General features: G+C 37.7%; 1 long non-coding RNA gene across 4 annotated transcripts in view; it reads right to left on the minus strand.

The window, feature by feature from the left end:
* LOC125165454 (uncharacterized) overlaps positions 1 to 22,728 on the minus strand; it is a 256,415-nt gene that overhangs the window by 196,468 nt on the left and 37,219 nt on the right. For all 4 annotated transcript variants that reach the window (XR_007152110.1, XR_007152109.1, XR_007152111.1 and 1 more), the window contains one exon: positions 21,390 to 21,488. This is a non-coding gene — a long non-coding RNA (uncharacterized LOC125165454). The remainder of the gene's footprint in view (positions 1 to 21,389; positions 21,489 to 22,728) is intronic.

Consider the following 22,728-nt stretch of genomic DNA (forward strand, 5'->3'; position numbering starts at 1 on the left):
ACGGGAACCCTCTTGCACTGCTGCTGGGAATGCAAACTGGTGCAGCCGCTCTGGAAAACAGTGTGGAGGTTCCTCAAAAAATTAAAAATATATCTACCCTATGACCCAGCAGTAGCACTGCTAGGAATTTACCCAAGAGATACAGGAGTACTGATGCATAGGGGCACTTGTACCCCAATGTTTATAGCAGCACTCTCAACAATAGCCAAATTATGGAAAGAGCCTAAATGTCCATCAACTGAAGAATGGATAAAGAAATTGTGGTTTATATACACAATGGAATATTACGTGGCAATGAGAAAGAATGAAATATGGCCTTTTGTAGTAATGTGGATGGAACTGGAGAGTGTGATGCTAAGTGAAATAAGCCATACAAAGAAAGACAGATACCATATGTTTTCACTCTTATGTGGATCCTGAGAAACTTAACAGAAACCCATGGGGGAGGGGAAGGAAAAAAAAAAGAGAGGAGTGGGAGAGAGCCAAAGCATAAGAGACTCTTAAAAACTGAGAACAAACTGAAGGTTGATGGGGGATGGGAGGGAGGGGTGGGTGGGTGACGGGTATTGAAGAGGGCATCTTTTGGGATGAGCACTGGGTGTTGTATGGAAACCAATTTGACAATAAGTTTCATATATTTAAAAAAATAATAAAAAAATAAATAAACATTAAAAAAAGTTTGAAATAAAGCTCAGTGAGCTCATAGTAATACCTGGTTGATAGCACACTTATTATTGCTGTATTTCCTACTGTCTCATTTCCTCATTCCCTACCAGTGTTTTCTGCAAGTTGCAAACAAACTGCACTCACTCAAATCCTTTTCAGGTCTGCTTCTGGGGAATCCAAACATTCCTACTAGCTCTATTACATTCCCTAATACCTAGACTCTAAGATCCTTAAAGGCAAAGAATATGTTGTTAAATATATTTCATACCCCTAGTCCAGTGCCTCATGTATAAATGCTAGTCAATTAATGTTTATTCTACTTGTTCTGTATTTGTTTTTCTCTTTTATCTTCTTTTGGATTAACTAAATGTGTCTAATTCATTTTCCCCCATAACTGTTTGTGGTTTATGTATTCTTTTACTATTGTGCTAGTGAACTGTTATCTGTCATCACAGTCTTACTACTCGATTTACTAAATACTTATTGTGTATATTACCTTTCTTTCACATTTCCCAATGAATTTTTTATGTGGTCATTTTTGCGTATTTTAATTCTACATATATTTATGACCTCATAAAACGTTATTATTGTTTCAAATACAATATTCATTAATATTTACCTAACATTTATTCCTTCTGATACATTTCATTTCTTCTTCACTTCCAACATTCCATCTGTAGTCATCTACCTTTTGCCTTATAATCTCCCTCTGGAATTTCCTTCATGTAGGTTTATTGCTGATGAATTTTCAGTTTCTGTTTCTATGATGAAGTCTTTTTTTGTCCTCCCTTCTGAATAATATTTCCTTTGGGTACAGAATCTGTGTTGGTAATTATTTTTTTGCAATACTGTAAAGATATTATTATTCCCTTGTCTTCTGAGAAGCCAACTGTCAGTTCAGTGTTGTTCCTTTGATAGAATATCTTTTTCTCTGGTTTCTCCTCTGGTTTCCCTAAGATTTTACCTTTGTCTTTGACTGTGTGGGATTTTCTTTGTACTCATATGTTTGAAAACCTACACTTTTGCATATATGGTTTGATATCTTTCATAAATTTTAGAAAATATTCACTCGTATGTCTTCCCAGATTGTTTCTGCCCCATTCTCTCTGTCCTCTCTGCCAAAAACTTCAATTGCATACATCTTGACTGCATGTCACATGCATAGTATTCTCTTTTCCATTGTTGCATCTTTTACATCTTGTTTCTCTTTGTTTCACTCTAGATATTTCTTCTAACCTATCTTCCAGTTCAATTTTTTGTAAACGCATCCAATTTGCTGTTAAAGCCAAGCCCCTCATAATTAATTTTATTTATTTTGGTTTTCAATTTTAAATTTCCATTCAGGTCTTTCATAATTTCTAGTCCTCTAGTTAAATATGTCAACTTGTCATTGAATACCTTAAAATATTATCACAGTGATTTTAAAAATTTTTTTTTCAACGTTTATTTATTTTTGGGACAGAGAGAGACAGAGCATGAACGGGGGAAGGGCAAAGAGAGAGAGAGACACAGAATCGGAAACAGGCTCCAGGCTCTGAGCCATCAGCCCAGAGCCCGACGCGGGGCTCGAACTCACGGACCGCAAGATCGTGACCTGGCTGAAGTCGGACGCTTAACCGACTGCGCCACCCAGGTGCCCCATATCACAGTGATTTTAAAATCTGTGTCTGCCAACTTTAATATCGGCATTTCTTTTGGACATGTTTAGGTTTTTATTGGTTTTTAATTAGTTACTTTTATTTTTATGTTTTGTTATTTTTTACTGAGTGTTGAAAACTATATGTAGAAATATCTAGAGGTCATTTGAAGATAATAATAATTTTTTCTTCATCCAAAATTGATTTGCATTTTCTCAGCCAAGAATAAGTCTAGGAGGATATCCTCTTAAACCAATCACAGATGAAATCGATTTAAGGAGCATCTGCGTGGTTTAGTCAGTTAAACTTCCGACTCTTGGTTTTGGCTCAGGTCATGACCTCATGATGGTTCGCGGGTTTGAGCCTCACATGGGCATCCACACTGACAGTGTGGACAGTGCAGAGCCTGCTTGGGGTTCTCTCTCTCTCCCTCTCTGCCCCTCCCCAGCGTGGTCTCTCTCTCTCTCTCTCAAAATGAATAAACAAATTAAAAAAAAATGATTTTGAAGTTGAGGTCAGGCCTTCCAAGAGCTAGTCTATGCTATTTTTACCCTTACTCCTAAGGTATAGTCCTTCAGGGCTTCAACTGAAAGCCTAGTTTGTTTGTGGGTACACTTCCTTGTTGCCCCAATTCCAATGTTTGTTCTGCTAATACTGTGAGGTTGACAGAAGTTCTGCTGAGTTTCCTAGGCTTTCAGTCACTGCTTTCAAGTTGGCAAGTGCATTGAGGGAAAAAAGCAAGGCCAAATTGTCTGACACACACCTCCCTGTTCTTTCCTTTTCTACGTGTCTTAAACTGTCAAGTCCTCTCTACCAAGGTAGCTGTGCAGTGCCTGCAATCAGGTTTTTGGTTCTTATTTTTATAACTCTTGTATATGTTTTACAAATCTGTTTAGTTGTTCTTCATTTGTCTGAATAAGCTAGCTCACCATTTCTGGAAGCAAAACTCTTTCAAATAGCATATTATTAAAAGCTAATAAGGCAAAAAATGTTCTGGAAACTGAAAAGAGTATCAGAAAGTATTGTCTAAGGAAACTTAGATATGTTAAGTAGGAGACAAAAAGTTAGAGAAATCTTATAGAAGAAGAATAGAAGTTTAAGAGATGCAAATGATGATCCCTAAAAAACAAATATGAAATACTGAACTTATAAAAACAAGAATTCCAAGATAAGATCAATAGAGGAGAAGGAACTGTTAAAAAGCATGAAGTTAATCAAGGAACAGTCTTCTTCACCAAAGAAAAACTGAGTCTACAAATCAAAATATTAAAAAGCTCAGTTCTAGCAAAATCAATGAGAAAAATGTATATTTAGATGTATTCTGATAAAATGTCTGAACTTGGAGACTGGGAAAAAACAAAAAAGAAAAACCTTATATGCACAAAGAGAGTGAATCTTTGTTAATGGCATGGGAAGAATGATTATATTTCATGAAGTTATCACTCATTGTTTCCTTACATAAAAGACACCAAAATTTAGGTTCATTTGCATCTCTACAATAATAAAAGCCTATACTTTTAAATTGGCATCTACGTACATCCAAAATTTCTTATGATTGATTGGTATCAACTTAGTGGTTGTGTTTGGAAAGAGCTATCAACTTCTTTGTTAAGTTCATTGTGGGAAGTTTAGGGATAATGGCTTCATCCGCCACAATATATGATGATTTCATATTGTTCTCAATTTCCTTACAATGCCATGTACTTACATTCTGTTATGATTGTGCTTCACACACCCAGGTTGCAAAGAGAAATATACTTTAAAAAAATTTTTAAAGATAAATGAGGACACTTCAGTAAGATAAAGAAGAACACGTAAAATAATAAAAGGTAACAACTGAGGACACTTTTTTGAAAAGGGAACTCATTTTGATTGGTAATTAAAAAAGAAAAGTCCTTTTTTTTTATTTTTTTTTTGCATTTATTTATTTATTTTTTTTTTCTGAAATTTATAAAAAAAAATAAAACAAACACAACCACGTGTTTACACATTGTTTATAGTGTTTTTGCACTACAATGTCAGAATTTTGTTGTGATAGAGACTGCATGGCCCACAAAGCCAAAAATATTTACTATCTTGACAATTACATGAAATGTTTGTTGAACCTTATACTAATATTCCTGCTTTAAATTGGAAATCAAAAAAGAAGATTCATAATGATACAACTTACACAAAAGAACTTATTTAAAAATAAACTTCATTAAAAATAAAAAAAAAGAAAAGTCCTATGTTTATAAATTAACATGCATTAAAGCCCAATTTCAGCAAAAATTTTAATTGATGGAGCTGAGTTTGGTTGGTTGGCAATTAATTAAAGTGGAGGAATGAAGAAATGGTTTATGAGGTGGTAAATGTTATTTTTTAAAAAACAGCTATATGGACCCCCATAAAAATAGTAAACTATCACACAGCCCTAATCCTGTCTGACAGACTTGCAAAAGCTATGGGAGTACATGGCGTGAGCATATGTTTTTAACACCATGGCATACTCCACTTTGCTTCATCCACCATACCAATCTAATAACAGTTATTTCCTAGAATCCATAAAACACCAAATTTTCCATATACTCTTTGCATATGTTCTTTTTTCTAGGTGATATCTCTCCTTCTCCCCCCACCCCAACACACATACACACAATGTACAAAGATATATACAGAACGGGGATTCTGCTGATTCCTTTGTAAATATATATGACAACAAAGATTCAGCAATATTTTCCCAAGTCTTCAGAGAAATGGCATTCCAGTAAAACAAACCATCATTTACTGACTAAAATAAATTTAGGCAAGGAATACTCTAGGAGAATATAACCCTAATTCAAGAAATCTCACTGTAAATAAAGTATTTAATTTTGTATTAAAAAGGCTAGGAAATAATACTAAAAATAAAGCCTAAATGAGAGGAAGTTTGAAACATCATTGTGTAGGTTTAAGAGCATAATAACTAAGCACAACAAGGCTGGAATGAAAACTGCTTAGGTTTGAATTTCAGTTCTGCAGTAAACTTTGTCTCATTTTGACATTGTTCATTAGAGAAAAGGAGCTTCAAATATGGCATAAAAGTCAAAAATAACCATTAGCATAATAAAAATAGAAAGTAGACTTCCCAATTCACCAGAAGAGAAAAACAAGCCAACACACTGAGTCCAAATTGGAATACAGGAAAGAAAAAAAGAGAGAGACTAGCAAGTCTGAAGAACGTAAAAGCATAAAACAAGTAAGTCACTACAAGGTATTTTCCTCATCTCCGTTCCACTCCCCCCACCCTATGTTCCATTCTTGACTTCTAGAAAATGCCAAGTCCCTTCTGGCTTCCTGTTACATATGTAAGCAAGGAGAAGAAAAGCAGACATTTGGTGTTGCAACTAAAACTAGAGAAAGAAACCAGGGTGTTCCTAGCATAATAGTGTATGGGACATATGTACTATAATATGTCTGAGTAATGTTCGATTGCGTTGTAGCTTCCTCTCCCACACAATCCAAAGTGCAGTTGCCCCCACCCACAGAATCCCAACCCTAACTAAAATAGAAACAGACAGAACTGAATAATAATTCCTCTGAAACTAGGTGGAAAACCAGGGCTAGTGGTAGCTGGGAAGTATGAAGAGAAAGCAGAGGTCAAAAGAAACAAAGGTTTTGAATTTCCCTGTAACTATGAGACAGGAAGCCTCATAAGGCAGCTCCATAGCTGAACCTGAAGACCTGGAGGCATGAGATGAATAGGGTAGGGGATCCATCCCTAGATTCCCATGGACTCTGTAGGTTGGAGTGTATGACTCAAGACAGAAGTGCTACTCCATGCATTACTCTGAATCCTATGAGCATTTGGTCAGCTAAGAGTAAAAGCATTTAATATTTAAAAGTTACACCCCTTCTAGCTACTAGAAAGGGCACAAGAGTCTCAAAAATACACAAATGTAACATTTTTCTGATAAATTAGGATGTACCTTTGTGGAGAATATCTTCTTTCAGTTACCTACAGTGCTCTGGAGACAGTTTGCCTTCTTAGTAACTATGTACCCCCAATACTAACACATAGTCCCCTGACCTCTTTTTCAAATGTTCAACAATTGGTCATTCAACTCCAGTGAGTAGAGAGTCTTCCAGTAGCCAGGGAAACCAGCTTAGAGAGTCCAGCTCTTTGGGATGTTAAATGGTCTGCCATCCATCTTAAAAGGCTCCTTTGGGTCAGCTTGACCTGTCCTGAATTCCAGATACTTCTTTTCTGTATTAGCAACAAATCTCTATCCATAAGAAGACACAACTAAACATGATGCTAAGGCCTTGATGTTTTAATTTTTCTTCACTTTTATTGGCCTCCACAATGTCAAGGAAACCAATAGAGAATGCATACTTATGTGATGTTGTCTCTATATAAGGCTCTCCACAACAGGCAACATCATTGGTCCCTACAAATCACAGTTTCAAATCATATATCCTAGACACAGCTACAGTTTGCTCTGGAGTTGTCAAAAATCAAATGTTTTTGAATCTATGTTATTTAAGTTTTAAGATCTATTCATCATAACTAAATGCAATTTGGCATTCTGGACTGGATCCTGAAGCAGAAAAAGAACATTAGTGAAAAAGCTAGTGAAATCTGAATGAAGTCTAGGATGCAGTTAAAGTGAAGTATCATTAGTTTTTTGATAAATGTACCATGAATTATCAGCAGTTAACTTTAGAGGAAATTGGGTAAGGGATATATAAGAGCTCTCTGTATTATCTTTGTCTTTCACTTTTCAGTAAATCTAAGATTATTCCAAATTAAAAGCTTATTTTTAAAAAACCTCTTTACTCACCAGGTCCAAGGAGTAGGGATTTGGAGCCCTGGAGGGCAACTGTAGAAAACAGCTAAAATAAGCCACTGCCTTATATATAATAACCAAAGTCTTTGGAGGAAAGATGGCAGCCAGCAGTAGTGGCCACTCTTCAGTCAGGTTCTTCTGAGGAAGACCCAGACTTAGTCTACACTTAAATTTCATGTAGACATTTATTCTATTTTGTTTTATTAAATTAATCAACCTTCTTCTAGTAATGGAGACTGTGACTTTTTTTAACATACAAATATCTTTAAGAGGCAAAATCAACACAATAATCCAGAAGGATAAGCCCTATTCACCAGGTTTCAGTCATGAATGAGATCTCTCACAATCATCTTATGCACACTAATAGGACTACCAGGCACGGCCAATATAACAGAAAGATCAAATCTGTCTGTAAAGAAATAAGTGTAAATGGATTAAATTCCCTCATTCAATCACAAAAATGCTTGATTTGGGAGAAGAAACAATAACAAACTAAATACATCTTATAAGGAATATAACCATATGGAGGGACTTCTGGATGAAAATGACATAATGATTTCATACTTTGAAAACTGTCTCAGGGTGTCTGGGTGGCCCAGTCGGTTGAGGGTACAACTTCGGCTCAGGTCATGATCTCACAGTTCATGAGTTCGAGCCCCACATCACACTCTGTGCTGACAGCTCCAAGCCTGGAGCCTGCTTTGGATTCTGTGTCTCCCTCTCTCCCTCTCCTGCTCGCACTCTCTCTCTCTCTCAAAATAGATAAACATTAAAAAGATTTTTTTAATGTCTCTGTTTCAGAGATAAATGAAAGAAAAGTCATATATAAAGAGAAAATCAAACAACCTAACACTTAAACTGACAGACTAGAAATGGGTAGAAAAGCAAATAGTGTGTGGGGACTGAATCCACACAATGGCTGGCCTTTGGGCCAGAAGCTGACAGTGAGGACAAAGGAAGCTCAAAAATTCCACATAAAACTAATGACAGTCTCACTTTTTGAAGCCAGGGTCTATGTTTTGGCTATACCAAGTCCTGAAAGAAAGCTTAAAAATAATTAATATATATTATTGTAGAATGCTGCCTGGGATTATAGTCCAAATTAGGGAGGCAGAGGATTTTGAACAGCTTCTAAACCAGGACCTAAAACCAGGAAACTTCCTCTCCCCCTCACCACCCCAACTCTGCATTCACCATCCCCACCATCATCATTAAAAAAATTATATGACCTGGTTCTATATTGGGACAAATGGGTTGACTGAAGGCAAAACCAAAACCACTCCTCAGAGATGAATAACAAATAAGAGAAAAAAAACCTTCCTACATTCAAGGGGAGAGGATTATACAGGGCATATGCACCAAGGGATGAAAATCTTGAGGGTTGTCTTAGAATTCTGCTCATTACATATGTATTATAGAATATTTTGGGATGGAGGTACATGTAACCGTTTAAATTAAGATGTTGGAAATAGAAAATATAGCAACTGGAATGAGAAGAGATAAACTTCACTGTGTACACAAATTGAGAAACTCACTAGAATGCAGAGCATAATCACAGATACTTATAAAAACACAAAAGATTAAGATTAAAACTTACTTATGAGTTGATAATAGAGGGTTTACTTAAAAACTTTAAACAATATTAATCATATGGTAAGGAATTTTAAACAGAAAATTAAACCATAACAAGGTCCTTGTAGTAAAGAGAAATATGAAATAATGAATAAATGTAGATGGCATTCTAACTAATATGAACATTAATTTTAAACCATAGAATAACACAGTCCTTGCAATCTGACAGACTATATAAGCAGAAAAAAATTCTAAGTACAAAACACCTAGAAATAATGGATAAAATTTAAAGTAGAAGCTCATTAGTGGCCTATAGACAGTGAGGACAAGATGACAGACCCTGGTATAGAATTTTAAAAGAAGTATGATGACTTAAGGAGATAATATTCAAATAAAGCTACTATGTGCAAATTGTTTAGCCATCTCTAGCCATTCCTCTTGGTAGACCCTAGAGAGCATTGCCTTCACCAAGGTATTAACAAATGCATTGCTGTGGAGAAGACCAACATCCTCAAAAAGCTTTATGGTGGCTGTTCTCTATAAGCTAGAGATGACAGTTGCAGATGCCATCATAAAACTGGGCTCCCTAGTTTCATTTCCAGATGGATAGAGACCAGGTGGCACTGTTTAATCACTGGAGACTTGCTGTGTGCAATTACTATAATAAGCCAATGGGGTGGAGCAGTAATCAAAGTCTTTTAACCTAAAATGATCTCTGGTGGTGGGTAATTGAGCATGAAAATCCTGAGGAATAAAAAAATGGGTGTCCATTAAAATACTGTTTGACACATAAAAGTGAAAAAAATTCCAGATCTAGTGGCAGAAACTTGATGTGAGTCACTATAGTAGGGATAAAAGACCACTTAAGTTCTCAGACCCAGAGTCCCTTGATTAGGGTCTTGAGTTAGACCCTGCACATGGCCACACATATTTACTAAAACTTTTCCTCCAAGCCTTCCTCAGAGGGACATGTGGCCATTCACCAGGGTGACTGTGCACTGGAGAAAGGGAAATACTCATTCAGGAATTAACAGATACTACTCTGAACTCATTGTTTACACCTAAAGCCTAGAATTCCACTACGGTCAGACCGTCAGAAGGGCTTCTGGAGGTAAGATAATAGATGGAGGTTTGGGCTGAGTCCATCTCACGATTGATCCCACTGGGATTGAAGACCCATTTTGTGGTTATTTTCCTCCAATATGGAGTGTCTAAACATTGGTTCTGTAACCCTTGTTGTAAGGGTCATTATGGTAAAATCCCCTTTACATTCCCCCCATTATTGAAAACAGTAACTATATCTCTGAATGGTGCAGAGATTAGTGCGGCCATCAGACACATGAAAAATGCAGAAGTGCCGATTCTATCTTATTCTCTTTGTATGCACCTATTTAGCTAGTGCAAAAGCCAGATGTATGCTCAGGGATACCAATGCATTATCATAAAATTAATTAGGTTGTGACACCAATTGCAGCTGCTGTTCCCAATGTGGCACATCACTGGAGCAAATCATCACGGCCCTTGGCACCTTTTATGCAGTCACTGACCCAGCAAACATTTTCTTTCTTACACCAGGTAATAGAGAAAATTAGAAGTGATTCACCTTCACTCTTTTACCTCAAGGCTATATGAGCTCTTGGCTGTCAGTTTTATGTCCTAGAGGAAACTTGATTGCTTTGATATTCCACAGAACACCATCCTGGTTCATTACATTGATGGCAATATGGTAATCAGACCTGGTAATCAGGAAGTAGTAAAAGATACTTTTGAAATGCACATGCATGCCCAAAGAGAGGTGAGCCAAACCCCCTGAAAGTTCAGAGATCTAACCACATAGATAACGTTTCTGGATGAGCAGTGGTCTGTGACAGATCTCCACTTGGCACTCACACCATGAAGAAAGAGGCACAGTGCTTGGTAGATTTTTTTCAGATTTTTGAGAGAATGTATACCATATTTGGATGTGCTGCCCCAACCCATTTCAAGCTAATATATAAAGTTGCCAGTTCCAAGTAGGTTCCAGAGTAAGACAGGCCTCAACATTGGGTACAAGCTGTGGTATAAGTGGCACAGCCGTTTAGGCTTTATGACCAAATAGATTCAATGGTATTTGAAGTGACTTTGGCAGACAGAATACCAAATAGGAGAATCACAACACAGATTTTAGAATTTGGGTGTATGGCTATGCTCTTTCCAACACCAGCCCTCATTTTAAAAGCAGGTCTTGGCTTGGAACCGAGTCTGGCAGAGATACAAGATACCATGTGATTCTGTGACCAGGGCTGCCCATCATGAATTAGGCCTTATTTGTTGTGCTAAATTACGAAGTTGGACATGTACAGCAGCATTCTATTCTTTAAATGGAACACTCAAGATTAGGTTCAAGATTGTCTTCATAGCAAAGTAAATTGCACGAATCAGTGAATCACTAACAGCTACAGGGTAATGGCTATAGGTTGCCTAGCTAGTCAGGGACCTTTAGAAAGGTGAAGATTGATGACAAGATCTGAGAAAAAGGTACATCAATGGATGCGGTGGCCATGAAAATACATGCTTAGCTCTCCTCTTTAGGAAGCATAATTGACTGATGGCTCAAGCTATTACTTTTCTGGATCTACCACCACATTCCTGCCCAGGCCACAGTTCCCATGAGCAGCACTGAACCAAGGACTTTTCAAATGGGCTTATGGATACAGACCTGTTCCTGGAGACAGAACCTTTTCAGTGGAATACTTTGGCTCAAGGACTCTCCATCAGTCTGCCCAAATTTTCTGCAATTACATTTCAATCTGAAGCACTTTATACACATTGCCTCTTCCTTGTCACTCTCTTTCAGAGACATCAGGCCTTAACTGTCTCTAGTCCCCTCCTCTTTTTCCTTCATGGATATATTTCCCCAATAAATCTCTTGCATATTGTAGGAGGCTATATTTTAATGTTTTGATATTCAAGATATCAGTTCGTAATCCCTGAAATCTGTAAATGTACCTTATTTGGAAAAAGGGTCTTTGCAACTATGATTAGTTAAGGATTTGGAGATTATTGATTGATTACCTTGGTGAGCCCAAATGCTATTACACATGCCCTTATAAGAGAAAGGATGAGCAAGATTTGACATAAACACAAGCAGAGGAGAACACAATGTGAAGATTAGCAGTGAGAGAGATCTGAATATGTTGGTGATGCAAAGGTATGGCAGAACCCAGAAGCTGGAAGAGGCAAAGAACAGATGCTCCCCCAGAGCCTCTGGAGGGATTGTGGTTCTGCTGACAGCTTGATTTCAGCCCAACAAAACTGGATCTCAGAACTTCTGGCTTCCAGAACTGTGAAAGAATAAATGTGCGCTTTCAAAACTACTAAATTTATGGTAATTTGTTAGAACAGCCAGAGGGAATTAATACACATCTCTAATTCTGTCCTGGAACCTGCTTCTTGAGGACCTGAACAAACATGGTTGGTGCCACTTGTGATCCAAGAAAAGAGGCAATACGGTGGGTTTGGGGAACGAGGTCTCTCACTGCTCAGCAACTCAAAGATGATGCCTTCCTGCATAGTATATGGGACATGGATAGTCCCTGGCACAAGCCATCCCAACTGCTAACAGTCATCAATAGTGACCTGAAAAGCATTTGGAAGATAAAGAGGAAAAATACTTACAAACACAGCAGAGTTGGTTGATTACAGGTAAATTGTATTGCTAACTACAAAGGAATAACAAGAAACTAAGTGCTGTGAGAAAGCAGTTAAAGGCTAAGTGTTAAGTGTGAGAATCACTGGCCTGTTTAATAGCTTACAATGTGCAAGAAAAGACACATCTGAACAGCAAATCAAAGCTCTGAAAGTTAAAGTCTCAGAGCTCCACAGATGATTAAATAGTCAGTCAAGGAAGGTCTGTTGTCCTAAGGTCAGGGCCCGGGGTAGAACAACATGGGACTTTGACCTGCAGGTCCCTGTGCCAGAAAATGCTGCAGAGGCCTCTCCGCAGCAAAGCAGCAAGTACCCCTCTCAGAAACTGCCTGCACTTCCTCTCCTGGTTGCCAGACTGAGGGCTAGGATTACATCCTGGCATAACCTGTGTGGGTCCACTCTGGGCATGACAAAGGAAACAGACTATACACCCAAGGAGCTGCAAGAATTATCTGCCTTACACCAGCAGGAGCCAGGAAAGTGAATCTGGTATTAAATCCAGAGGGAGCTTAATAGGTGGGGCTGGAATATAAGACTGGATAAAAAAAAAGGATTTATTTACTTGGGGCACTTTTTCAGAGCATGAAAGCTAACAAGCTGGCAGGAACTTCAGGGAGTATACTCCATTTGTTGCCAGAGTGGCTCCTGGAAGTCTAAGGAAAATGATGGGCCTTGCTGAATGAGGTGGTAATGTCTGACTTGCCTGACAGCTAGTAAAGATTAAAGAGGCTGAGGGGTGGGTGAGCTGGAATGAAATTCTTAGGTAAGGCTGGAATACTCATCAGAGGATTACGTTCCACTGGAAGGACAGGACACCAAATAACATAGCACTCAGCAAGGCCATAAGGAACGCACTGGTGAGAAGAATGCCAGCATGACTGAGAAGCTGTATGGGTACAGAGAGGGTAGGTGGCCCTCTCTGCAGCCCAGGTCTGACTAAAGGAGAGGCAGACCCAGAGCTAGGTTTGTTAATATCTGTGGAGATGAGAGTCCACAGGGTGGTGCTTGGTACTAGAAGCCAGGAAGCCACCATCAGCTGAACAACTAGCAAGGCCAGAGGGACAACCTAGGGGCTTTGACCTGCAGGGAATTGTTAAAAGAGCTTCTCACCTCTAGGGACAAAACAGACTTGCAGCCAACAGTGGTACTACTTAACTTCTATAACCAGGTACAAAGGTGAGAATGGAAGAGCAGGAAGGTGAGGGTGCTCAGTCCAATAAAAAGTCACAATCCCACTCAGACCCCAAACCTGAGCCAGTTTTCAGATCCAGAACACATTAACTAAAGAGATGGACTTCATCACTCCAGCTTTAAAGAAACCGAAGCACAGACAAGATAAACGGCATTCCAAAAATCATATAGCTAGTGCGTCATGGACTAAACCAGGGAACTACATTTGGCAACACTTCTGACAAGGTGTTAATATGTGAAGGAATAAAGTAGGTAAATACAAAAAATGTGCAAAGCGGGCACCTAGGTGGCTCAATCGGTTGAGTGTCTGCCTTCAGCTCCAGTAATGATCTCACGGTTCGTGAGTTCGAGCCCCACATCGGGCTCTGTTCTGACACCTCAGAGCCTGGAGCCTGCTTTGGATTCTGTGTCTCCCTCTCTGTCTCTACCCCTCCCCCACTCACGCTCTGCCTCTCCAAAAGAAAGAAATGTAATAAAAAAAATTTTTTAATGTGCAAAGGAATACAAGTGATTAATAAATATATTAAAAATTTGGCAAAGGAACATAAAACAATTTGTCATCATATTAAACTTCATCAATTAATAGTTTTGAATAATAATATGCTGAACTAAAATTCGGGAGTATATAAACCGGCACATCATTTCTGGAGGTAATTTTCACCACATTTATAAAACATTTAAACTTTGGGAATCTTGATTTCTACAAATTACACATTTAGGAATTTATTATACACAAATCATCTGACACAAGTATAAGAGTTTATTTTTAAGGATGATAATTGAGCATAAAATATAACTAGAAAATTAGAAAAAAATCCTTAATGTTTAACAAAAGGTTGGTAATAACACTACACTATAATCATAATAGAATAATATAAAGTCATTAAAATGATATTATTAAATAATATTCAATGACATTGAAATGCTCACAAAACATTGCTAGGTATGAAATTTAAAAGAATTTTCATATTGGTGTGCAAGTGATTTTACCCAATGAATATGTGAAAATTTTAAAAGTCCATAGAATTGGTGGGACTAGACCTCAGAGATCAATTACAGCAACACCCTCATTTTTTGATAAATCTAGTGAAACCCAGAAAAGTTAATATTTTAAAGTAGAAACAAAAGAAATAGTTTGGGAGCAATTTGGTGTCTAAAACAAAAAATGTGTGTGTGTGTGTACAAAAGAATTATAAAAGTTTATGCCAAAGTGTTACTGGTGTTCATTTATCTGTGGGGTATGTGGGTAAATAATCATTTCACATATCGTTTGTCTCTATTTCCATTATTTTTCCATTGAACATGTAGAAACAAACAAGAGATGTTGCTTTAAAAAATTTGTTCAAAGAACTGATGTGTGATAAAAAGCTCGCTGTATCAAAATGCTTCTCAAGATCTGCCTGTATGTACCTGAGAGTTCTCGAGTGGGCATTCATTAGCATTCACACAAATCCTTTAAGCTCAAAATTACCTTGGTCAGGATGCAATCTAATTTTCCTGTAAGATCTAAAACAATAATCCCATTGCATGAGCACAGGACTAGATTATATGAACACCGAAAGTACATGAATAAAATTGAACAGTGAAGCAATAAGACCCATGTGATGTATTTAGCTGTATATATAGCTGTTGTTTTGTTGTTGCTCAAAAAGTAAACCTAAGTTAAGATCAAGTCACCAGAGTACTATAACTTTTTTTTTCATAACCAAACTAAATTTTGAATTTTCCCTCCTTATGTTGGATCTATTATGAGCACAGATTTCCAGTTTTCCCCCATGGCACTTACTAGTTAGTTCCTCCCCATCATCATCAGTATAATTTCACACTGACACTGCACTGACACATCAGAAAAACCAGAACCTGGAGTTCCAGCGCCACTGACTCCCACCTCACACCCTGGTATTGACATTATATGGGTTTATACCCCCTCAGTGTTCTCCCAGACCCATCACTACAATCAGAAATCTTCAAGGAGTTAGTAACCAGGCCACCCCCTGACATGCCCAGGAGTTTCGGGTAATAGAGGGCTTGAAGGCCCTAGGAATAGTAGAGAATGAGGCCATAGCTTACCCAGAGTGTCTGTTCAGTAAGTGTGGGCAGTTGCAGGTGGCAAGAGAAAAAAGAATGAGTAATGATTCTGCATTTCTGGCACTTGAGAATTTAAGGACTGAGAGATCAGAAAAGAGACTTGAGTTAATGAATACAGAAGACAGGAGCTAGCCAGGGACTTTATTTCTTTTTTCTAGTTAGTTAACATACAGTGTAATATTGGCTTCAAGAGTAGAATTTAGTGATTCATCACTTACCTATAATACCCAGTGGTCATCTCAAGTGCCTTCCTTACCCACCAGGGACTTTCCTTCTAATCCAGACTCCAGGGCATTTAAAGGCCAACAGTGGTTTTACTTTCAGAGTCAGCCTTAAACCCAATTTAATCCAAGAAGAAAGAGGCTACTGTGCCAAAAAAAAAAATGTTTCTAACCATTCATGCCTAAGATTATTTTACGTACTCAAAGAAAATCTTCATTGCCCAATGAAAGAAACACAATAAAATACTAATACCAGGAAGACTTCATCCAAAGAGTAAGTGGAAATTGTATATAGATTAATAGAATTGTAGGGCTGGACTTCCGAGATCAATTATAGCAACATCCTTACTTTATGATGAGTCCATTGCAACCCAGAGAAGGTACGTTATGAAGAGTAGAAGTAGATTGTGCAATAGTTTATTAAATCCTGAAACACTGGAGCCAGAAGTAAACTTGAAATTTTAAAGATTGCTATAAGACAAAAATAATAAATGCAATTTTTGTGTACTGACACTTTAACTTAATTGAACTTGTAACTCTGCAAACATCATTGAAAAACAAGGGTTAAGAGAACTGTAAAATGATAGACTCCAGTAGATTATTAGAAAATTTGAGATTGACATTATGACATAGCCTAAAGACCTTTGGACAGGGGTCAGAAGATATGGCCTCCCTTCCTATTCCACTGACCCACTGTATGGTCCTTGAAAAGTCAAGGGACCTCTTAGGTGCTCCTCCAGTCCTTTGAATGTAAGAAAGAGCTGAATACATGATCTGTAAAGCCTAAATTCCACACAATATAATGAAAATCACATTTCCTGCACATTGAAAATTTCTTGAGGACTCTGTCTACTAACACTAGACTTCCTACACCTTTGGTCTTATCCATCAAGAAACTCAAATAAACAAGATTCTCAAATAAACAAAAAAATTAGATCATTCAATCAATATATCAATACTATTACTTCTTTATCAAAATTGCCTTAGATCTCATATAGCAGGTCCTAAAGTGATGCACAGTATAAATCTCTGTTACCAACTTAACAAATACTATAGAATGATAACATTCTAATAAAAATGATGAACTGGGTCTCACAAGAAGGAGACAGCAACAAAAATACAATAAGCACTTATCCCCATGAATGATGAACTTATAAATTACAGAACTGGCCTGGGAAAGCCTGAGAAAATTTTCATAACTGAAGATTAAAATCAATATTTTTAAAAAATTCCTTTTGTTATTAAAACTGATAAGAAAAAATTCTAATCAATACTGATATTAAGCAAAATTCTATGTACTAGCTCTTCAAATTCCTACTCAATTAAAGCATTATATATTTTAATAAATCACACCTTCTGTTTAAATTACATAACCATATATGGATGATTTTTAATCATTAGAAGATGATTTTTAATTATTCTCTTGAACCTCCATGACAAATTATTCAAAAAGTTGGTTTTCAGAGACTTGACGTTCCCAAATGCTGCACCCTCCCTTCCTCACCCTCTTTCTAACAGTTTAGGAGACTCATAATAGAGTGGTTGGTGCATTGCATGTTAAACTAATACCTTCTACTCCAGAAACAAGACTGCACAGAAGTTAACCTCTGACCCACAGATTAAGTACAGGTCTAAACGTAAAGGATTTTTTTCTTAAGATTATTGGAAAGAAAAAGTCTATTCATATCGTTTCTTTAAAGAGTGAATATTATTCATTAAAATTCTCAACCATCTGGAAAAAATAATTGAAGAAGTTCTGAGGGCTTTAAAAAAATCAAGTTTTGGGAAATACAGTGATGGAATTCTCTTTCTTGCTAATTTATCCAGCAATATTAGAGTATCAAGCACATTCATTTCCATCAAACACCTGGCCTCCCTGACATTTGGCGCTCTCCCAGACATCTATCAAGGAATAGTTCTGATCTTTCAGCTTTCAGTTTATGGTTTCAAGGAAAGATCCTGACATTGATTTTTGCATATGACTCTGATTGACTCCAGTGGGAGTCCTGCACACAATTTGGTAGTACAAAATGATCCCTAGCCTAGCAGTCTATGCCCTTTCCATAAAGATATTTTATAGTTTCCAATTCCCAACTTTTTTATTTTCTAAATCATTTTCTCAGATCTTTAGAGCTTTCTCCTTATCTCCTATAATGTCTTTAAGCATAAAGTTCAAACCTTGGGTAAACTATTTTTTGCTTTAATCTTAAATATTTCTTGAACACACAGTCACTATGGCCTCAGGTGCCTAGAAAATACAACCACCATCACTGACATTGACTTCCCAAAAGAAAAATTGTAAACTATAATAATCTTAACTCACAGTTTATAGCAGTGCTGTTAATGAGAGCAAGTAGTCATATACTTTTGTTCTGTTCCCAATAGGGATGAATATGACTTGTATTTTTCACAGGGGTTTGTCACTTAGGAGTTCTGCTTCAAGGAACAAAATATGTGAATTAAAGTGGTTTGAACATTATGGACATTTTAGTAGCTCACTAATCAAGACTCTTTGAAGTAGAAGTTTCACAGTTCATTACTATAGCTGCTCAAAACTGTCAGGGCTTTGAACTGTCTTCTCTGCTACTTCATTGGCTCTCCCCTCACGGTCACAAAATGGCTGTCACACCTCCAAGTGTCTTGCCGTCACACTACATCTCCCAAGGCATTAAAGAAGAGTGTGGGCTTCCCTTCACTGTTTATTACCTAAAGCTAGGGGGCATGAGTGCAATTCCACCTTCTCTGCTCACATCTCATCATATACCTGGACAAAATCAGAGATTTGTTTGCAATGGAGGAACAAATACAGGACAGCCAGGCAGTAGTATCTACACCTGGAACTCTTTGCTCTACCCCAACAGAAGTCACATTTATCAGTTATCTTGTGTGATGACTCTTGGGATAGTCACATGTGTACAGAAAGTTCCTGATAAAGATACAGAGCATGTATGTATAATGCCCAGGCACTCATCATGCTTTTTCTCCAATCAAGGACCCCATTTTTTAAATAAGGCAAGCATAGTCCAAGATGTTGAGATGATTTATGGAATGCTTCAAGGATACCTAATTGTCTTCACTTTATCAATAACCCTAGCATTAGTATGTATTTAACTATGTAGCCATTTATATAAATGCCAATTGTACAGACTCTGAAAAAATATTCAATACACTTGCAATGAGTGAACTGTATAGTATGTGAATTACACCTTAAAAAACTGCACACATACAAACATACACACACACACACACACACACACACACACACACACACACTCAAAAAGAAAAAACAAAGGTAATTCAGCTTTTACATTGGTGTTGTCTTGAGATCATTTCTCTTGAAGCCAGCCATCACGTGAGAAAGCCCAGGACTGATGGAAAGGCTATGTATGGATGCTCCAACAAAAGCCCCTGCTGGGCCCTTGGCTGACAGCCAGCATCAACTGTCAGACTCTAGAGTGAGCAAGCCTCCAGATGATTCCAGCCCCAGCTTAGGCTTCAGACATTATGGAGCAGAAACAATTCATCCCTGTCGTACTCTATCTGAATTCCTGACCCTCAGAAGCCATGAGAAATAATAAGTGATGATTGTTGCATTAAGCCACAAAGTTTTGGAGTCATTTGTTTCATCGATAGGTAACTAATACTGGCACTGATGAAACCCACAACACCAGTGAAGGTAAAATAATGACTATGACAAGTTGTAAAATGAAGGTGTCTAAAGCAGTAAGCATATATAATTAGGGGATGAATGTATTTCTCACAATAAATCTGCAAAAATTCAGGGAGTCAGGAATGGCTTTCAGCTCTGATATGCTGAGCAAGTGGGCACTCACTAAAGTCAATAACTAAAATGACTTTGTTAGAGAGTATGGAAAGGTAACTCTAAGAATAGACTTAGACAAATCTCCCAGGTTGGTAGCCCCACTCTGCCACAAGTAGCTATGTGACCTTGGAAAAGTAACCTCTGTGAGCCTGTTTTCTTATGTGAAAACGGACGTTTGGGAGTATTAAATGAGATGATACACTTTAAGTACCCAGCATAGGGCCTGGCTCAATAACTATGGATTATTGCTCTTATTATCATGAAATAAGTGGAGTGATACCAATAGTATGGTCCCAAGTCATCTCTACCTCTAAATTTGCTACTTACCCCATAGATACTAGAGACAAAAAGTATTTTGATGTCCTTCTTGTAAACGTATTTGTGAAGCTCAGCATCTTCTTTTCAAATTTTATAATTTGTAATTAACTCTCAAAGTCACTTGTAGAAAATAATCAGAATCAAGAAGTTCAATTGCTTAAGGTTAAGGATGAGGTTTCCATACATTTATTTTAAGTAATTCATGAGTTTGGGTGGTAGTAAGTATGTCAGATGATGCCCTTCATGTAAAAGAGGCAGTATTGCCATGTCATTCTTTGCATGATTGTTTAACAGATGATAGATTTTCCTACATGCTATTTGCTATTTTAGAGATCAAGGGGAAGTCAGAAGTCAAAACAAAAATGATCGAAAACACAGAGATGGAAAAAAAGAGTTGATTCTTTTTCTTCCATTAAAGTCATTGCATGTTTGTGGTCTGAGACACTCACCTGGAGCCATCAGGTTAATAGACAGCTTCAGGCAACCATGGCTTGCTACTGATAGCCAGACAGGACACTATTAATCAGATTCATCTGATATGGACATCTTCCGTGGTACTTCACAGAATAATTTGAGAGGTGAACAAAAAGGGAGGTTGATTTCTACTAAGAAACAAGCATGTATCTGGAGCTTTGCATTCTCACTGTGTCATTCCACTACTTCAAGGACATCAGCAAAGAACTGCCATTAGAAGACATTTATAAAATAAAGAATACCTTTCTAAGATTTAATGTATAATTTTGTCTATATCTTATCTGCTTTCCTGTCCCTAGCACCTTACATGATTCCTAGATCATAAAGAGGCACTCGATAAATGTATGCTGAATTGAATTGAAGTACCAGGTCAGAAAGTAGATGCAAAACCTTCAGAAGAATACCCTGCAGAGCCTTGAGCATAAAGAAGTGATATTTCTTCCTTAAGCTCAATAAAAGTGACACCATACCTGCTGCTGTGCTTTTCTCACTCTCCCCAGGCCTTTTCCCCAGCTAGAACTATACAGTCAAGCATGGTAGATCCGTGCAAAATCTCTGGAGCGTGATGGCTGAGTTCAAACCTCTGTTCTGCCATTTTTCTAGCTGTGATACCTTGGACAAGGTCACTTACTCTCTCTGTGCCTTAGTATTCGTTTGCAAAGTGGAATAGAGCAGTGCCTACCTGTTGGAGCTATTATGAGGAATAAATCTACAAGCATACATAAAGTAAATAGATTGAAGCTGGCACACAATAGACAGACAATAAATGTTAGCTGTAATAACAGACATCCAATCTGATAGTGTCCTGGGCACGCAACCAGGGTCAGGTCCTAGTTCCTCCCCTTTGCTAAACTGGTGAGGGAGCCATACAGATGGCGCAGCAGAATATTCTCTTTGTACTCACACACTCTGAGAAGGATGGCTGGAGAGGGTCCTCTTTCCACCAAAGCTCTAGACAGTGTGGTGGAGGGAGAATCACACTGAGGATCCTTAGGAAGCCCAGCTGTGAACAAAAACACAGTCTTATTTTATTCCATGGGCAGTTATTTTCCTACCAGTTTGCTTTCAATTAATGTCAAACATGTCCTAAAATTTGAAAAAGTCCTTGATTTTTCTCAGCAAACTAGGCAGTTCCCCCAAATCATCACTAGCCACCTCTTTTGTACATTTTAAAATATGTACTATAAAGGCTTGAAATGCTGCCATCTAGAGACAGCTATTTCATAATGATAACCAAGGCAGTGATCTTGAAAGGCCACGAAAATAGAACTTGGCCATGCATTCTAAAAGCCATTTTAAAACTCTATAGTGTAAGTTGATTACCTACCTATTTTATGTAAGTAGGATCAAGAAAAGGAGGAAAGTAATTTAAATTAGAAATAAATAGCATCCTTTATAAGTAATATTTTTAAACCAGTTGTCCCTCACAGGCAATATACTACCTTTATTTTCGTGACGGGAATAGTCTCTTAGAACAGAGGAGGAATATACAGGAGTTAGAACTTCTTCCTTCCTGGCCTACCACCCACGTGTGGGTCTCCCAGTCCCACCTGCTGTGCCCTGATAAACCGTACACTTCAGGAGAACGGCGACCAGAGGGCGTATGCCGCAGGTATTTCCTAAAGCCTCAGCTACAGGCTTTTCTGTACCTCTCTGCAAGGCTGTCTCTCTCTATATATGTGCACACACCTTTGGGTAAACCATTTTTAGAGTTCAGGGATTAAAATTACACATTACAGCATAGGACATAAGCAGCTAGTTAAGTTTTGTCGTTATAATTAGAAATTTCATGAGGATCAGAAGAAAATCAAAGAAAATTGTTACTTCCATCCCACAAGAAAGAATGTTTTGCTAATACTATCCATTATGCAAAAGGGAAAAAGTCCAGCCATAAATATACGGAAGTTCCCCACATCCTCCATTAATACGTGACCAATGCCTCCTTTCCAGTCTTCAAATCTCTCTCGCTGACATGACACTTCCATAAACTGTCACCATCTTTGATTCTTGTTGGGCCAACTTTTTGTTCTTTTGTTTCTTTTCATTTTTTTTTTTTTACGGTTTTCATCATTAACCCCTCCCTATACTTTCATCTTTTTTTTTATTTTATTTTATTTTAATCTTCATTTCTTTTTAAGAGAGAGAGACAGAGCATGAGCAGGAGAGGAGCAGAGAGAGAGGGAGACACAGAATCTGAAGCAGACTCCAGGCTGAGCTGTCGGCACAGAGCCCTAGGCTGAGCT

The sequence above is a fragment of the Prionailurus viverrinus genome, chromosome B2 (genome assembly GCF_022837055.1).
Source record: "Prionailurus viverrinus isolate Anna chromosome B2, UM_Priviv_1.0, whole genome shotgun sequence".
In the NCBI taxonomy this organism is placed as follows: Eukaryota; Metazoa; Chordata; class Mammalia; order Carnivora; family Felidae; genus Prionailurus; species Prionailurus viverrinus.